General features: G+C 38.4%; 1 long non-coding RNA gene across 5 annotated transcripts in view; it reads right to left on the bottom strand.

Annotated features, from left to right (window-relative positions):
* The window catches only part of LOC123277725 (uncharacterized), a 57,228-nt gene extending 48,560 nt beyond the window's left edge, over positions 1–8,668 (bottom strand). For 3 of the 5 annotated variants that reach the window (XR_011494760.1, XR_011494761.1, XR_011494758.1), the window contains exon 1: positions 8,526–8,668. This is a non-coding gene — a long non-coding RNA (uncharacterized lncRNA). The remainder of the gene's footprint in view (positions 1–8,525) is intronic. The other 2 variants (XR_011494759.1, XR_011494762.1) reach the window with 1 other exon arrangement.
* Positions 8,669–15,032: the final 6,364 nt, after the last annotated feature.

Genomic DNA, 15,032 nt, shown 5'->3' with positions numbered 1-15,032 from the left:
CCACATGTTCTCACAGAGGGTAAGGGCCTTGGACTGAAATTTCTAATCCTTTAGTAACTGGTTGGCTCCACTAACAACTAGCCCCCATTCTTAGGTGGGATACCCACCTCATTAACATAACAAAAGAGATCTTTGTCTCTCTCATCGCTTAGGAAATTCCTAAGGTTTTAGGAGCTCTGTGTCAGAAATAGACATGAAGACCAAATATATATTTCTTATTATAAATCTCAATATCACAGATCTAAACTTTGAGCTTTTATTTAGGATTTCACAAATTCTCAAATTCTTAGAAGAGGCTCAAGATCGCTGTGCTCCCTTCCGTCACTATTGCTCTGAAAGCAGAAGAGTAAATAGGTAATAGAAGACTGATTCTCCTCCTACCCAGAGCAAACCCCAGGAGGGCGCAGAAATAGTTTTTCTTGTAACATAAGGAAGAGTTTTCTAACATTTGGTTCTATCAGCAAAGGAAATGGGCTGATTCTGGAGATCCTGAATTCCCCTGTGACTGGATTTATTCCAGCAGAGACTCCAATTTACTGTTTGGGAGACCGTAGGCAAAAAGTCAAATGAAAATCCCACCCAACTCCAGGAGCATATGGTTCTATTAGTTTCTGTGTCATTGGTAGTGAAGGCCTGCAAACATCCCCTTGTGGAATGGAAAGTCCACATAACATAGATGAGGGAAAAATAAGAAAGACGAGACAAATTAAGTCTATGTGGATCCTTTTGTCCCACTAATATTTTAACGAAGAACAATATGAGAGCAGTGCACTTTGTTCATGTTTGCTCAATCCAAAGAAACTGTATTTTAATAAGAACTGCCTCATTTACTTCTTTATAATCTTCTAATCCTTCAGTTTGTGTTAATGATATTTCTCACAAAGAACAACTCCAATTTTTGAGCCACAGTCACACAACCCAATTCAAATCTTTAAAACCTTTTCTTCTCAGTTATTTCTGATCCTAAGTAATTTCTCTAATTCTCAAATTAATCCTCATTAGTAGAAGACTCCTCTTTGGGGAAACCAAAGTCCCTTTCCTAATCATGACGGTCCGTTTAAGTAGGGCTAGTGCTATCAGGAGTTTTATTAAAATAGTTTTACAGGATATCAAATTTGCCCTTTTTATATTGAGCTGAAATGATTTGCCTGTGGCATAGCTGCCATGTCGATGTTCCTAACTCAATAATCGATGCATATGTCTACACAATAAATTCAGCTACAGGAATTACTGACAGTCCTAATGGTCAAAATTAATCAAATGTGGCATTACATGTCAACACATGTCCTACATTTCTTTTCTTGTGAATATAAAATGATAAGTCTAAACTTGGCATATCAGCATTGGGAAATTCAAACCACTTGTGTCCTCATTAAAACTTACCTCTGTCAATTTTTAGATAATTGCTAACTACAAAGTTTTTCATTATAGTCTCTTAACAACAATGGATTTGAGGTAAAAACCATCTGTGTTGTTTTCTGGTCTCTTAAATATGGAGGCAGATTCTCTCTGAAATCATGGCTTGGCTATAGCCATACCTCAGCCCCCGACTTCTGTATCAGTTTGACACACCAAGATACAGCCTTTCTCCCAGATGCCCTGAGTTGGGGCAATTCCAATCAATGCCTAAGAATCTCTAGGTGTAGGGCACCTATGCCTAAGCTTCTGAAAATGGTCACGTGGCTTCTGATAATAGTCATTTCACTAAGGATGAAGTTCAAGATGCACAAGGTGAGGCAGCACAGGTATTCACATCTGGTCACTGCTCCATCAGGCACAACCACTGGGAAAGTGAAATATCTTGTAGGTCTATGGGAAAATGCCCAAGTGCCCACCAGAGATGGAAACTCTTTTCATTTAGTCTACAACATTTTGTAGGTCTCCCAAAATTTCTGACACTCAATGATACCCAATCCACTTGCATTTTCTTTTCTTTGGTAAGTGTCATTATTAGGTGAATTTACACTGTGCTGTTATTTACTTATATCTCATAATAATCTTACCGTGTGGTGATTGTTATCTCCTTTAAAAAGGAGGAAAATAAGGCTCAGATGGGTTGCCCAAGACAGCATTGCTCAGAAGTGACAGAGACAGAATTCTAACCAGGACTGTCATATCCTAAATCTCCCACTATTCCTGCTGTATTTCGCTGTCTCCTCCTTTTAAGCATTATAACATTCAAGTGCTATAACATAGTGTTATTATCCATAAGTGTATCTCCACCTGCACTGAGAAGTCTCAGAGACACCCCTTGGGACCAGTTGCTACTTTCCTTGTGGCATCTGTCACCTCATTCCCTCTTCTTTATATACCTAGAGTACCAAAAATAAAAGCACCAAGACATGCCCTCAATTAGCTCAAAATTAGAATCCAATCATGAATCATTGTTCTAGGCCACTTGAGAAGCATAGTGGGGAGGAAAGAGGGAAGGAGAGGAAATTAGTTGCTGGCTTTCTGACTCCATCACAACCACTTCAGTGATCTTTAATCTGAGAAGTCACTGTCTTTTGCAATTGAAAATGATTACATTTTTATTGTTATTTTTTAGCACTAAGCTTTGTAAATTGCATAATATATGTGCAGTATCAAAGAGTAATTTTTCAAGGATATACTCCGTGTTGGCAAGTCTGTTGTAAGAAAGACATTCTCATACACTTCAGGAAGCAACACAACATTTCTTAAAAAGTTTGATTCAGGATGTTAAACCTTTAAAATGTGTACAACATTTCAACCAGCAATCCCACTTCTGGAACTCCATCATAAGGAAATAATCAGAAATGCAAACAAAAAATATTGCTGCAGTGGTATTTTGAATAGTGACAAGTGGAAAAAAGAGGAAATGATTAAATTACGGTATTCCTGCAACGACTAAATCTTGTATGACCATAAATATTATGCTTGTGATGAATTGTAAATGAAATTTTTTATTTTAAAAGTAGAGGTAAAATTTCAGACTGCAGCACTTTGGTATTTTTTTTTAAATGGAAGGAAATAACAAAGTCAAAAGTGGTAGGATTGAAAACTAACACGAAAGAACAAAATAAAATAAATTTTACTTTCTAAAATTTTCTAGAAAGGGCAAAAAAAAATGATTATATAGTGAATACAAAATATGCTGAAAATTCCTTATGAACAATTTTTGTACCAAGAAAGTCTTTGGATGGTGGAAAGCTTTTAAATCCTTCCTGACCTAACTTAGGACTCAGCACAAGTGGGACATTATAAAACGTCACTAGCTTTTTTCCTGAGTCCACTAGGATTTACTGTAATCAGGTTTTACTGCATTCCATTAGCAAAAATACATGGCTAAGTATGTGTTCTCTGGTAATTAATATGCTGCATTTGGCCTAATACTTCTTCTTGCACCTGAGGCACGCACTAGTAACCCTAAAACCCGTGCCCTACTGATCCTCATCATTAAGCTGACAATTATAATCCTATCATTAGCCAAAGTATAAGGCCACTGGAATGCAGTAGTTGAACCATCTGAATCTAAGAAAGAGAAAGTGTCCCTGAAGCTATCAGTTGGGAATCCTCACTCCCCCACAAAAAGAAACAAATCTTGAATGAGATTGGTATCAGTTATCTGTCCCACAAGAACACCGTCAAATCAGCCTCTATTTAGTTCTATTTAGTCTGAGCATCAGCAATTCAGACTAGGTGGAATACTGATATCAGCTGCACTCCCTTGCACATCTGGGATCGGCTGACTGTGGTGGGGAGGTCTGACTCTGCTCCGCATGTCTTGTATCCCTCCAGCAGGCCAGGCTGGGCGTGGTCCATGGGACAGGCAGAGGGTCAAGAGCAGAAGCAGCACTATCCAGGCACTTTTTCAAACGTCTCCGTCCAACAAATCTGAAAATCGCATGACCACACTCAGAATCCGGGACAGAAAGAAACTTCATCTTTTTAATGAGAGGAACTACTCAGTCACAGAGCAAAGGTCAGGATACCCAATTAAGCTCCTTTTCAACAAGAAGCTTACAAATACCACAGTGGCTCTCAATTGCCCCAGTGCTGATTAGCATCCCAGAAAACCTCAAGTGGGAGTGAATTGACCAAAAGATATTTTAAAAACAAAACCTCTTATTACTATTATCACCTTAGACACTGTTATACAATCCCCTAATTGGTAGCCACTCATGGGTAAGTAGAGTACACTGAAAGTTAGCATTAGCTATATATAACATATACGTATTATCTAAATTGAACTATTAAAATGGTACAATAATAAAAATATATAAAGTAATTAAGTGGATTGATTAATTAATTTACATTTAAATACTTATATGGGGAATATATATCTATTAGTAAATTATTTATTATTTTTATGGAAAGGAAGGAAAATCAAGGCTATTAACAAAACCAAACTTTTTCCATAGAGTTTGCTGATCACTTCCTTCAAAAACGGTAAGTCTTTTTGTTTCCCTTACACTGATATAGTGCTAGGCCTTTTATGGTCCCCAAGCAGCCAAGCCTATATATTGACTGATCCCCTACTTTACTTCTAGACCTGACCCATGTACAAGAAATTCTCATTTACACTGTACAAGACACAGCTATTCCAGGATATATAAGCCTCCTCAAGAAGAGCAGCCCAGAACTGCAGAAGGATGGGAGCAGAAGCTACAAAACCCCTTGAGGCCTAGGCTCAGAAGTAACAGAGCAGCATTTCCACTGCATTTTATTGCTTAAAGCAACAACCAAAGCCATCCCATGTTCAAGGAGTAGAGAAATCTTTTGATGAGGGGGTGGCAAAGTAACACTGTAAAGGAGTGTAAGTTCAGGGATGGGAGAAATTATTACAGCCATTTTTGGAAAGTGTCTATCACAAATGGTGATGACCATACGTATTTCACAGTGTTAGCATAAGGATCTGAGAAATAAAATAAAAACATCTTGTCAATTATGTATAATTGGAAATAACATATTCAATTCAATTAAAAAGAAAATATCCTTGGGAGTTTGAATCTGCAGATGATCTAAGCGTAATCACACTTAATAGGTCTGCATAGTGGCTCGACACATGCGCTAGCAATCCTTGCCATTCTTCCTGCCTGGAATTTTCTTACAAGGTATGTGAAGTGGGTTGGTGAGTTGGTTTAAATATATACCCAATTGCACATTTTTTTTCCATGATTTTGGTTTTGCCTTCATCTATAGATTTTTACTTAAAAGTAAGAAAGAAATAGATTTATACTTAAAAGTATAGTCAGAGATTCAGAAAGTTTCTTTACTGAAATGATTGCTATTTATCTGTTTCACTCTATATCTGTTTCAGTTTGCTCCCAGAGTTTCTCTCCGCTGTTCATCGTTTATCTTTTTTTGAATGAAGTAAGGCTTTCCTTTCCTTCCTTAAGCCTATGGACTGCATAAGAAAGTTTTCCCAAAATGTGAGACCTGTCTCATCATCATTGCTGTTGCTGCCGCCATTCACCTAACAACTCTGTGGCTCTAACCCAGCTGACAAGCCAGCAAAGAGTAGCCGTCAAGCCCCTGTGGACTCAGCCCCCTCAGCCTGCGGAGAAACCCCATGTTTGCTTTATGTAGTGGGTTGAATAGTGATCCCAAAAAGGCTATGTCCAAGTCTTAACCCCTAGAACCCGTGAAGTTGAACTTATTTGGAAAGATTGTCTTTGTAGATGTAATAAAGTTAAGGATCTTGAGACGAAATCATCCTGGATTTAGGGTAAACCCGAAATCCACTAACAAATGTCTCATAAGAAGAGAGGATACAAAAAGATTCAGGGAAGAAAGTCATGTGAAGACAAAGACAGAGATGGGATTTATGCTGCCACAAACGAAGAAATGCCTGGAGCCACCAGAAGCTGGAAGAGACAAGGAAGGGTTCTCCCCTGCAGCCTTCAGAAGCAGCATGCCCTACAGATACCTTGGTTTCAGACTTCCAGCCTCCAGAACTGTGACAGAGTACATTTCAGTTGTTTTAAGCCACCCAGTTTGTGGTAATTTGTTATGACAGTCTTAGAAATTAATATGCATGAACAATGCCAAGATCTACCCAAGAAGAAACCAACATAATGGTCCCTGAACTTAAGCTGTCTGCCTTTGATTGAGAAAGTAACTTCTATATCCTAGCTGAATGCCCTACTTGAATGACTCTGAGTCACTCAGTGATCCTTTCCATCCCTCCAGGCAGGAGATGTTTGGCAGGGAGTCTAGCCCCCGCACAAAAAAAATTGCTATTACAGGGGCTGGCCCTGCGGCCAAGTGGTTAAGTTCGCACGCTCCACTACAGGCGGCCCAGTGTTTCGTCAGTTCAAATCCTGGGCACGGACATGGCACCACTCATCAAGCCACACTGAGGCAGTGTCCCACATGCCACAACTAGAAGGACCCACAACGAAGAATACACAACTATGTACCGGGGGTCTTTGGGGAGAAAAAGGAAAAAAATAAAATCTTTAAAAAAAAAATTGCTATTATAACATTCATGTTCCATCGCCTCCACTTTCTGAGCTGCATACACACAAATGCTTATCATGAAATTGGTTCTTTATTCTCCCTCTTATATCTTATCAGGAAGGGAAAGTTGGGAGTTCTCAAGGTTTAAAAATGTAAGCAGTTGAAGATGTGATATTTCTGAATGTACAAGTGTGTTTGTGTGCATGCATGTGTGAAGCTGTGTGCAACCAATGTAAGCTCCCTGATAGTTTTTGTATTGATGATCTACTGCTGTGTAACTAAGTACTCCAAAACTCAGTGGCTTACAACAAACATTTATCATCTCACATTACCTGTGGATCAGAAATTCCAAAGTAGCTTAACTGAGCAGCTCTAGCTCAGAGGCTCTCGTGAGGTTACAATTCAGATGTCAGTTGGAGTAACAATCATCTGAAAGCTTGGCTGGGGCTGGAGGATCTGCTTCCCAGATGGCTTACTCATGTAGCTGTTAGCAAAAGACCTCAATTCCTCACTGGCTGTTGGCCTGAAGCCTCAGTTCCTCACCACATGGGCCCCTCCTCACAACATGGCAGCTGGCTTACATCAGAGTACATTATCAGAGAAAGGGGGGTTGGAGTACAGAAGTCGCAATGCCTTTTATAAGCTAGGCTTGGAAGTGACATGCCATCACTTCTACAGTATTCTACTGTTGCACTTACCAACTCTGATGCAAGACAGAAGGAACTACACAAAGATGTGACTACCAGGAGGCAGGGATCATGGGGGTCATCTTACACAGTGGATATTCTAGTCATTCTTTCTAAAAATAGTTCTTAACTTTAAGATTAGCTTTTTCTAGTCCTTGGAATACTTAATTTAATCATTTTCATCATTCCACCTTCAAAGCCTTAGGTTATATATTTTTTTAATTCTTAAAAATTAAAAAAAGTCAAATTAAAATAGCGATATTCTTTCTAGTGTCTAACATTCTATGTGGAATAAGACAGATAATAATTAGAAGAAAGAAGAACACTTCAGTTACTTTCATAATATAACATTTCATATCAATGGACTATGAGATGGCATTCTTTATTAGCTAACAAGTTTCCCTCTACAGACATTTCTTTCATCGTCAGAATAACATATTAATTGTTTTCTTTATAAGTCTCCAGGCCATAGCCAACTGGATTGCTGCAGAAACATTGGAAATGTACAATGATCCAAATAGATAGTAAATTAGATAGTAAGAAAATACTTTCACTGATTACATGAGATATGACACAAAACTGAAATGTATTTTGAAATCATTGTCATACAGACTGACTATAGGACAATGGACTTTGGTGCTTGGTTAGAGAAGGGACAGGATTACAGCAAATGAATGCCAAACATCTCCAAATTTTAAAAGAGATAATTCACAATTGTTGAGAGGACTCTCAGAATCTTCTTTTTTGGGGGGGAACACTTTGTGACATCCATCTGGCTCTCAAAGGCAAATCACATCCCTCAAAACATGACAATCATTAAGACATGATTACCCAAGGTAATATAGTAGTGTGCATCAACTCCTTCCCTAACATTAGAATTATAAAGGTATTCTGCACAACAATTTCACAAATAGTGTTATAATTTTGAGTTATTTCATTTCTCTCAGCAATCATTTCCTCACAAATTTAAATATATAAGAAAGAAATTCTATTTGGTATGCATAGTCAACCCTTGATTTTTCTTTTCCAAATACAGAACTACAAAGTAATTGGTAACATCTGTTGGCATTGACTATTTTCATGATTTGTGTGGTACCTGAAAATTTATTACAACTAAAAAAAGAGCACATTAGCTTTATTTTTGTTCAGATAGTGATTCCAAGAATGTAGCAGCAGCATCTGTGACTGTCACTAGTCAGGGAGTCACTCGGCAGAAATATGGGACAATCACATGTGGTTGATACATTGGAAATTACAGCTAAATATAAAATGTTAATTGTTTTCTTTATAAGTCTCCAGGCCATAGCCAACTGGATTGCTGCAGAAACATTGGAAATGTACAATGATCCAAAGCAAAATTTCAAAAGAAATTTTAAAAAAGGCAAAACAAAGCAAAAACCAGGAAGCAGTCCTCACCTGTGGCAATGGTCTGCAGTCAGGGCTTCCCTTTAACAGCAGCAAAGACTCTGTGACAGCATGTCTGCCTGCAGTAGAAAATACCAAACTGGCAGCTGCTAAAATACGATGTCTTCAAATTATCTCATCATTTATTGTGACGTAAATCTTTTGTCTGTGAGGGCAGAGAGGAGACGGTGTAGGAACAATAGAAAATTTTATTTTTGTCTTTAGATAACTCAACCAGGGCATCAACTATAAGCATTCCTAATAAGACCACAGGTGCCTTTTGCCATCCGTACTCTCAGGCTGCTTATATCACTAGTGATGAAGAATGAAGGAGGTAAGATCAATAAATTGACAAGACTGGCAAAAATCCTACTGAAGTTGGCCTAGATTCCTTAGTAGCTTCAACAATGTGGATTTGTCTTTACAGTGCTCAATCCTTTTGGAAGATCAGAATATAGTGCTGAGGTCTCAGAGCTGTTCCTTGAACTTCATCTATTTTTTTTTCTTATAAGTATGTATTGAGCACCTTCTATGTGCCTCTCTTTAGTGTGAAGGATCCAACAGTGAACCAGACATTATCACTCTCCTCAGAAAAATTAAAGTTTAGTAGAAATAATAGGCAAAGAAACAGGTGTTTATGATCCACTGTGATAAGCACTACAGGAGTGATATACACAGCTGTGGTGGGAACACAGAAGACCAACCTAACCCTGAGTTGCAAAGCAGGAAAAGGTTCCCACAGGAAGTTGATCTCAGAAGTAGGGGCAGGACAGTTCCAGGTTTAGGTACAAAGATCTGAGGGTGAGAGAGAACCTGGTGTCCTCAGGGAACATGTGTAATTCTGTGTGAACTAAAGCAGAGTGAAGATGGGTGTCGATGACCAAATGGTGTCCAATGAGCAAGATAACAATGAAGAATTCAATCAGGTGATAAAAATGTGTTGAATGTAACTGTGCTGCAAAGGGATTAGCTGCAACTTGTTAAAGGAGTAAGCAATTGTCTCTATCAAAATCAGGGGATGAAAAGTAGAAAGGCCAAAATCTAAGAAAGATACATGGATATCATATACACATGGCTCAAAAAATTTCTTGGAAAGGGATGGGGGATGCTCCGCATGTGTACCTGTGTCTTGGGCTGCATCATTCTGAGTCTTTACTCCCAATGACAGCCAGAGATGGGTAAGTGGTTTTGCAACCTCAGGAATATTAAGAATAATTTTGGGAAGCACTATAAAAGTTTGTAATTTTGTTTCCGAAACTGGTCTGGAACAGAAGTGTTTTCCATGCTGTAATTCACAACTTCTTCTGGAAATAAATCTTCATAAAATGCATAAACAATTTTCTGATAAACTTTATAGGGAATAAGACTTATTCTACCACTGACTAGTTCACTCTCACTGTGCTGTCAATTACCAGTCAAGAGACTTTTAACCAGACATTCTTTTCTTTTGCAGGGGAGGAAGACATTTCCTCTTCCCAAATGGGGGTTCGTCTGGCCGGAGAATGTATTAAATTCACATGAGACAGAATAGCAAGAGAAAATTAAACAAAGCTTTATGAGGAACCATGGCCCGGGGCCTTTCTTCCCGAAGGAAGAAAGGGCACCGAAGAAGCGGGGTGCTCACAGTGGTTATATACCCCCAAACAGGGTGTTTCACATATGATTGAAATGTCTCTTTTACAATAGTCACGAGGTTGCTCTGTCAGCACAGCTCTTGATGGAAACGGCAGATGGGTCTGCTGTCTCAGTGAGCGCCGCAGGGTGGCAGGTGTGTTACCTCAGGCTGGGGGGTCACAGATGAGCGCTGCAATCGGTTCCCAGCCTAAAGAAAGATGCTTAATCTTTAAGGAGATGCCAATGTTGGGAGGGGGAGGGAAGTCAGTTACAGGAGGTTACCAGAGAAGCACAATAAAATGCAGATTTTAAGTCCTTGCCTTTGGTATTGATTAAGAGTTTCTACAGAGAAGGTCATCGCCTTTCTTCTTCCTGGTACAGAGAGGGAGGCACCTTTTACAGATAGAGATTTACCTTACAAATGTAAAGGTGTCCTAACAAAGGGCAAGTTCCATTCCTCAGAGCCTCCTTCCCTGTCCCAGTTTATCAAAAGCAATCAGTCTCAAATAATCCTGATGCCAAAGAGACATATTGTGGGGTGGCCACTTCCAGGTCCCCACACTTTAAATCTAATCTACTAAATTTTGATTATTTAAAAAATTAAGAACATGATTCTCATAAAAATATAAAATGAATACTGTCAAAGATTTTATTTAATTCATTAATTAATGAGGAAATCAATAAGGTGTTAGAACTGGTTCAAAGGAGAATTAGAAGCACAGACATATATATAGCCAATCAGGACTGCTAAAATGAATTTTCTAATAGATGAAAACTGGTTAATAACTTAAAATATAATGTTTCAGGTGATCTTCTCTACCGAATAGAAATGAATTGTGTCTCTACAGGACACAGTTCACTTGTATCGCTATGACTGAGAATCATTTGAGAAATATCAATTTTCTACAACTTAATTTCTATTTCTACAGAGGTATAAAATTGCCATAGAGGACAATCAAAGGAGCATAGCCTTATAAATTCAGATAATCCCTAAAGGGAATCCCCAACACTCCCATAAAGGACAATCATCTCTTTTGCCCATTTCTAAATCTTTGAATTTTTTATTGACAAATCTAACATTGATTATGTAACCATTCTCTTTTCCTGTATAATGTCCCTACAGAAAATGAATATTTTTATTGGCCTACTAGGACTATTTTCCCTTGCCATCAAGATGGTATAGAACCTTGACATATTCTCATAACTAAATTGTCTGAAACGTTTTAGTTTACTGTCTTTTAAAAGTTCTAAATGTTTAAGAGAATCTGACATAATAGCCTCGCGATTTTACATTGAAATATCTAATTGATATTTTTCTTTTAATATAAAGGATATAAAAGAATTAAATTAACTTTGTGGACAGAACACAAATTTTTAGGATAACCTATTTACAACATTTATAAGTTTGATTTATCAGATTTACAAATTTGCTTAAGTGCTTACAAACACTATTTTTAAGGCTTTAGTTAAAGTTCATTTGCACAACAATGTGAATGTACTTAATGCCACTCAACAACACACTTAAAATAGTAAAAAGGATAAGCTTTATGTTAAGCATATTTTACCATAGTAACAAAAAAAAGGATTGTTATTTTTAAAAAAAAAAAACCTTTCAGATCAAGACATGTAAAAATTTTAAATGTAGTTAAGAACACTTACGGGAGTTTAAAATAACTAAATTTGAGGGCCCAGCCCTGTGGCTAAGTGGTTAAGTTCGCATTCTTCACTTCGCTTCTGCTGCCCAGGGTTTCGCCAGTTCCGATCCCGGGTATGGACCCAGCACTGCTCACCAAGCCATGCTGAGGTGGTGTCCCACATAGCACAACCAGAAGAAACTACAACTAGAGTATACAACTATGTACTGGGGGCCTTTGGGGACAAGAAGAAGGGAAGAAAAAAATGATTGTGTAGGGGAGGAAGACATTTCCTCTGCCCAAATGGGGGTTCCTCTGGCTGGAGAACGAACTAAATTCACATGAGACAGAATAGCAAGAGAAAATAAACAAAGCTTTATGAGGAACCATAGCCCAGGGCCTTTCTCCCCAAAGGAAGAAAGGGCACCGCAGAAGTGGGGTGCACAGAGTGGTTATATACCCCCAAACAGGGTGTTTCACATATGACTGAAATGTCCCTCCCACAATAGTCACAAGATTGCCCTGTCGGCAGCGCTTGATGGACACAGCAGGTAGTGGTCTGCTGTCTCAGAGGGCGTAGCCAGAGGCAAGTCTATTGTCTTGAGCCTGGTGGTCACAGGTGAGCTCAGCAATCAGTTCCTAGCCTAAGGAAAGATGCTTAATCCTTAAAGAAATGCCAGAGTTGGGAGGGGGAGGGAAGTCAGCTACAGGAGGTTACCAGAAACAGGCACAATAAAATGCAGATTTAAGTCCTTGCCTTTGGTATTGATTAAGAGTTTCTACAGAGAAGGTCATCGCCTTTCTTCTTCCTGGTACAGAGAGGGAGGCACCTTTTACAGATAGAGATTTACCTTACAAATGTAAATGTGTCCTAAGAAAGGGCAAGTTCCATTCCTTAGAGCCTCCATCCCTGTCCCAGTTTATCAAAAGCAATCAGCCTCAAATAATCCTGATGCCAAAGAGACATATCTTGGGGTGGCCATTTCCAGGTCCCCACAATTGGCAACAGATGTTAGCTCAGGGCCAATCTTTAAAAAAAAAATTTAAAAATTAAAATAACAATTTGTAAATGGAGTTAATTGCTGGGGAAATTTTAATCCACTAATTTATGAATTAATTGATTATTGATCACAAAACAAGTTGAAGGTAATAATTCTAGTTTTTAACATTAGAGTTACAAATAAAACTAAAAGGTATGGATGTTGAGGTAAAGGGATTACAAGATGAGGCAGGAGAGCTAAGGAGAAACCAGATCACAGTAGTGAGTTTAGATTACATCTTGTGAGTAACAGGAAGCTACTAAAGGAGAGCAAGAGGGGGCAACTCTAAGAGAAGCATATTTGCACCTTGAGAAGGATCACTCTGGCTTGTTCTGTGGCAAAAGACTCGAGGGAACATAGATTGATGGCCAAAAAAAAAAGATTAGTTAAAAGGTTATTGCTGTTATTCTGGTGAAATACAATGATGACCAGGACTAAAGCAATGAAATAGTAATTACAATCAATTTATACTGAGCACCTATTATGTGTCAGGAACTATTATAAACATTTTACTTGTAGTACTAACTCATTTTATCTTTACATTAATGGTATAAGGGAGGTACTATTATTACCTTACACAGAAAAGAATTAACCTTCCACTCAGTATCGTTGTTCAAAGTCATCAGGAAATTCTAAGAATATATGATTTAGCAAATGCCTACCCAACCAGTTGGGGAATAAGGAGTGGGAAATCAGTTAATACTGTTAAAACATCATCTGCAGCATATCAAAAAAAGTTTATTTGAGCAAAAATGTATTGGAATCTGGCAGCACCAAACTGGAAGGAGTTAGGAGTGCTCCACTGATGGGAGCTCAGGGGAGAGACGTTGATGGAGAAAAGGCTGGAACAAAGAAAGGAAATTTGATTGGCTAGAGCTTAAAGCCTTCCTTGGCTGTTTGTGACTGGTTGTCTCTAGGGTTCAATTTCATAGCCTTGAGGCATTTACAGGCTTAGATTTTGGCTTTCTTACATAGGGCGCCAGAGCACTAAAGCTACCTCAGTCTGACAGCCTCCTTGTTTGATTAATTTAACAGTACCAAAATACAAACAATAATCAACTCCTTCCTGCTTCCAGTTCCAACTTCAAAGGAGAATGGGTCCAATGTGAGAATGATTTTGTTCAAATAGCAGTGAGTACTGATTTAAACAACCAATGATTAACTTGCAGAGAAATCAAGTTCCAAATAAACAAATAATGGATTTGGAAAGGAACGAATGAATTTCTTGTGATAAGGTGTTTGAGGGAAGAGTTAGTTATTGATTTATTTGTTTGTGCATGTGGTGGTTGTAGTGTTTTATCTTCCAAGAAATCTTGTTTCACTAAATGACTAAACAAATGAGACTAACTTGAAAAATGGTTAAGGTTTTACGTATGCCATGAAGTCTCACAGGTCATATTTTCTCTCTCAATGATAGCCAGCGATAAAACAAGAGCTAAATGGCTTGTCTCTTAGAAAACGTGAGATTTTCAAATCTGCATATGGAAAACTCTCAGCCCTTCAGATGCTGCATCTGAGCTCAAGGAATTGCAGGATTCTAGGATGTTGTCGTCTCTAAGCACATTCATTGGCCAACTCATCCCCAACCTTGCCTTGCTCGGTTGCCTTTAAAAGCAGTAGACAGATCCCAAAATGCTTAATTTTTATACATGAGAGAGAGATGGAGCCTTTGGGTGATGTTTTCTCTTTTGTAGTGGTAAGAAAATACGTTGTTTGCCTTACGTTTGTAACACAATACAATAAATTGGGGCAAGAGAGAAGGGAGTATCTGAACAGTCCTGAATCTTGCCTTGAGGAACACACAACTGATCCGACTTGTTCTGCATCTGACTTTAAAGGAATGCTATTCTAAAGTTCTACCAGGCTTCCCTCTACTATTCCGGAAATTGGGCAGAAAGCTTTAAATGTGAAGCCAAAGGCAGTATCTAGTGCCTCATTACCAGTTGAATGGCCTGCTCCACAGACCAGTCCATGCATTACAAACCATTGCAATGACAGTCTATTATCACTTGGTCGTTTTCACCCATCCCTATAGTAGTGTTTGCATCAACTGACTAGAATATTCATCCTCTTCTCTTAATTGAGACTCCCTAAAATATTCTCACCAAGTGTTTAATTTTAGAACATCACATATCAGCATATCCTCTTTAACAATAAAAAGGATCTTTGGGGAAAAGAGACCATGAATGTGGTTTTAGAGTATGGTCATATCGCTGGCCTACATTTTTGCC

Source organism: Equus asinus, chromosome 16 (genome assembly GCF_041296235.1).
Source record: "Equus asinus isolate D_3611 breed Donkey chromosome 16, EquAss-T2T_v2, whole genome shotgun sequence".
In the NCBI taxonomy this organism is placed as follows: Eukaryota; Metazoa; Chordata; class Mammalia; order Perissodactyla; family Equidae; genus Equus; species Equus asinus.
This window is presented reverse-complemented; position numbering and strand designations above follow the sequence as displayed.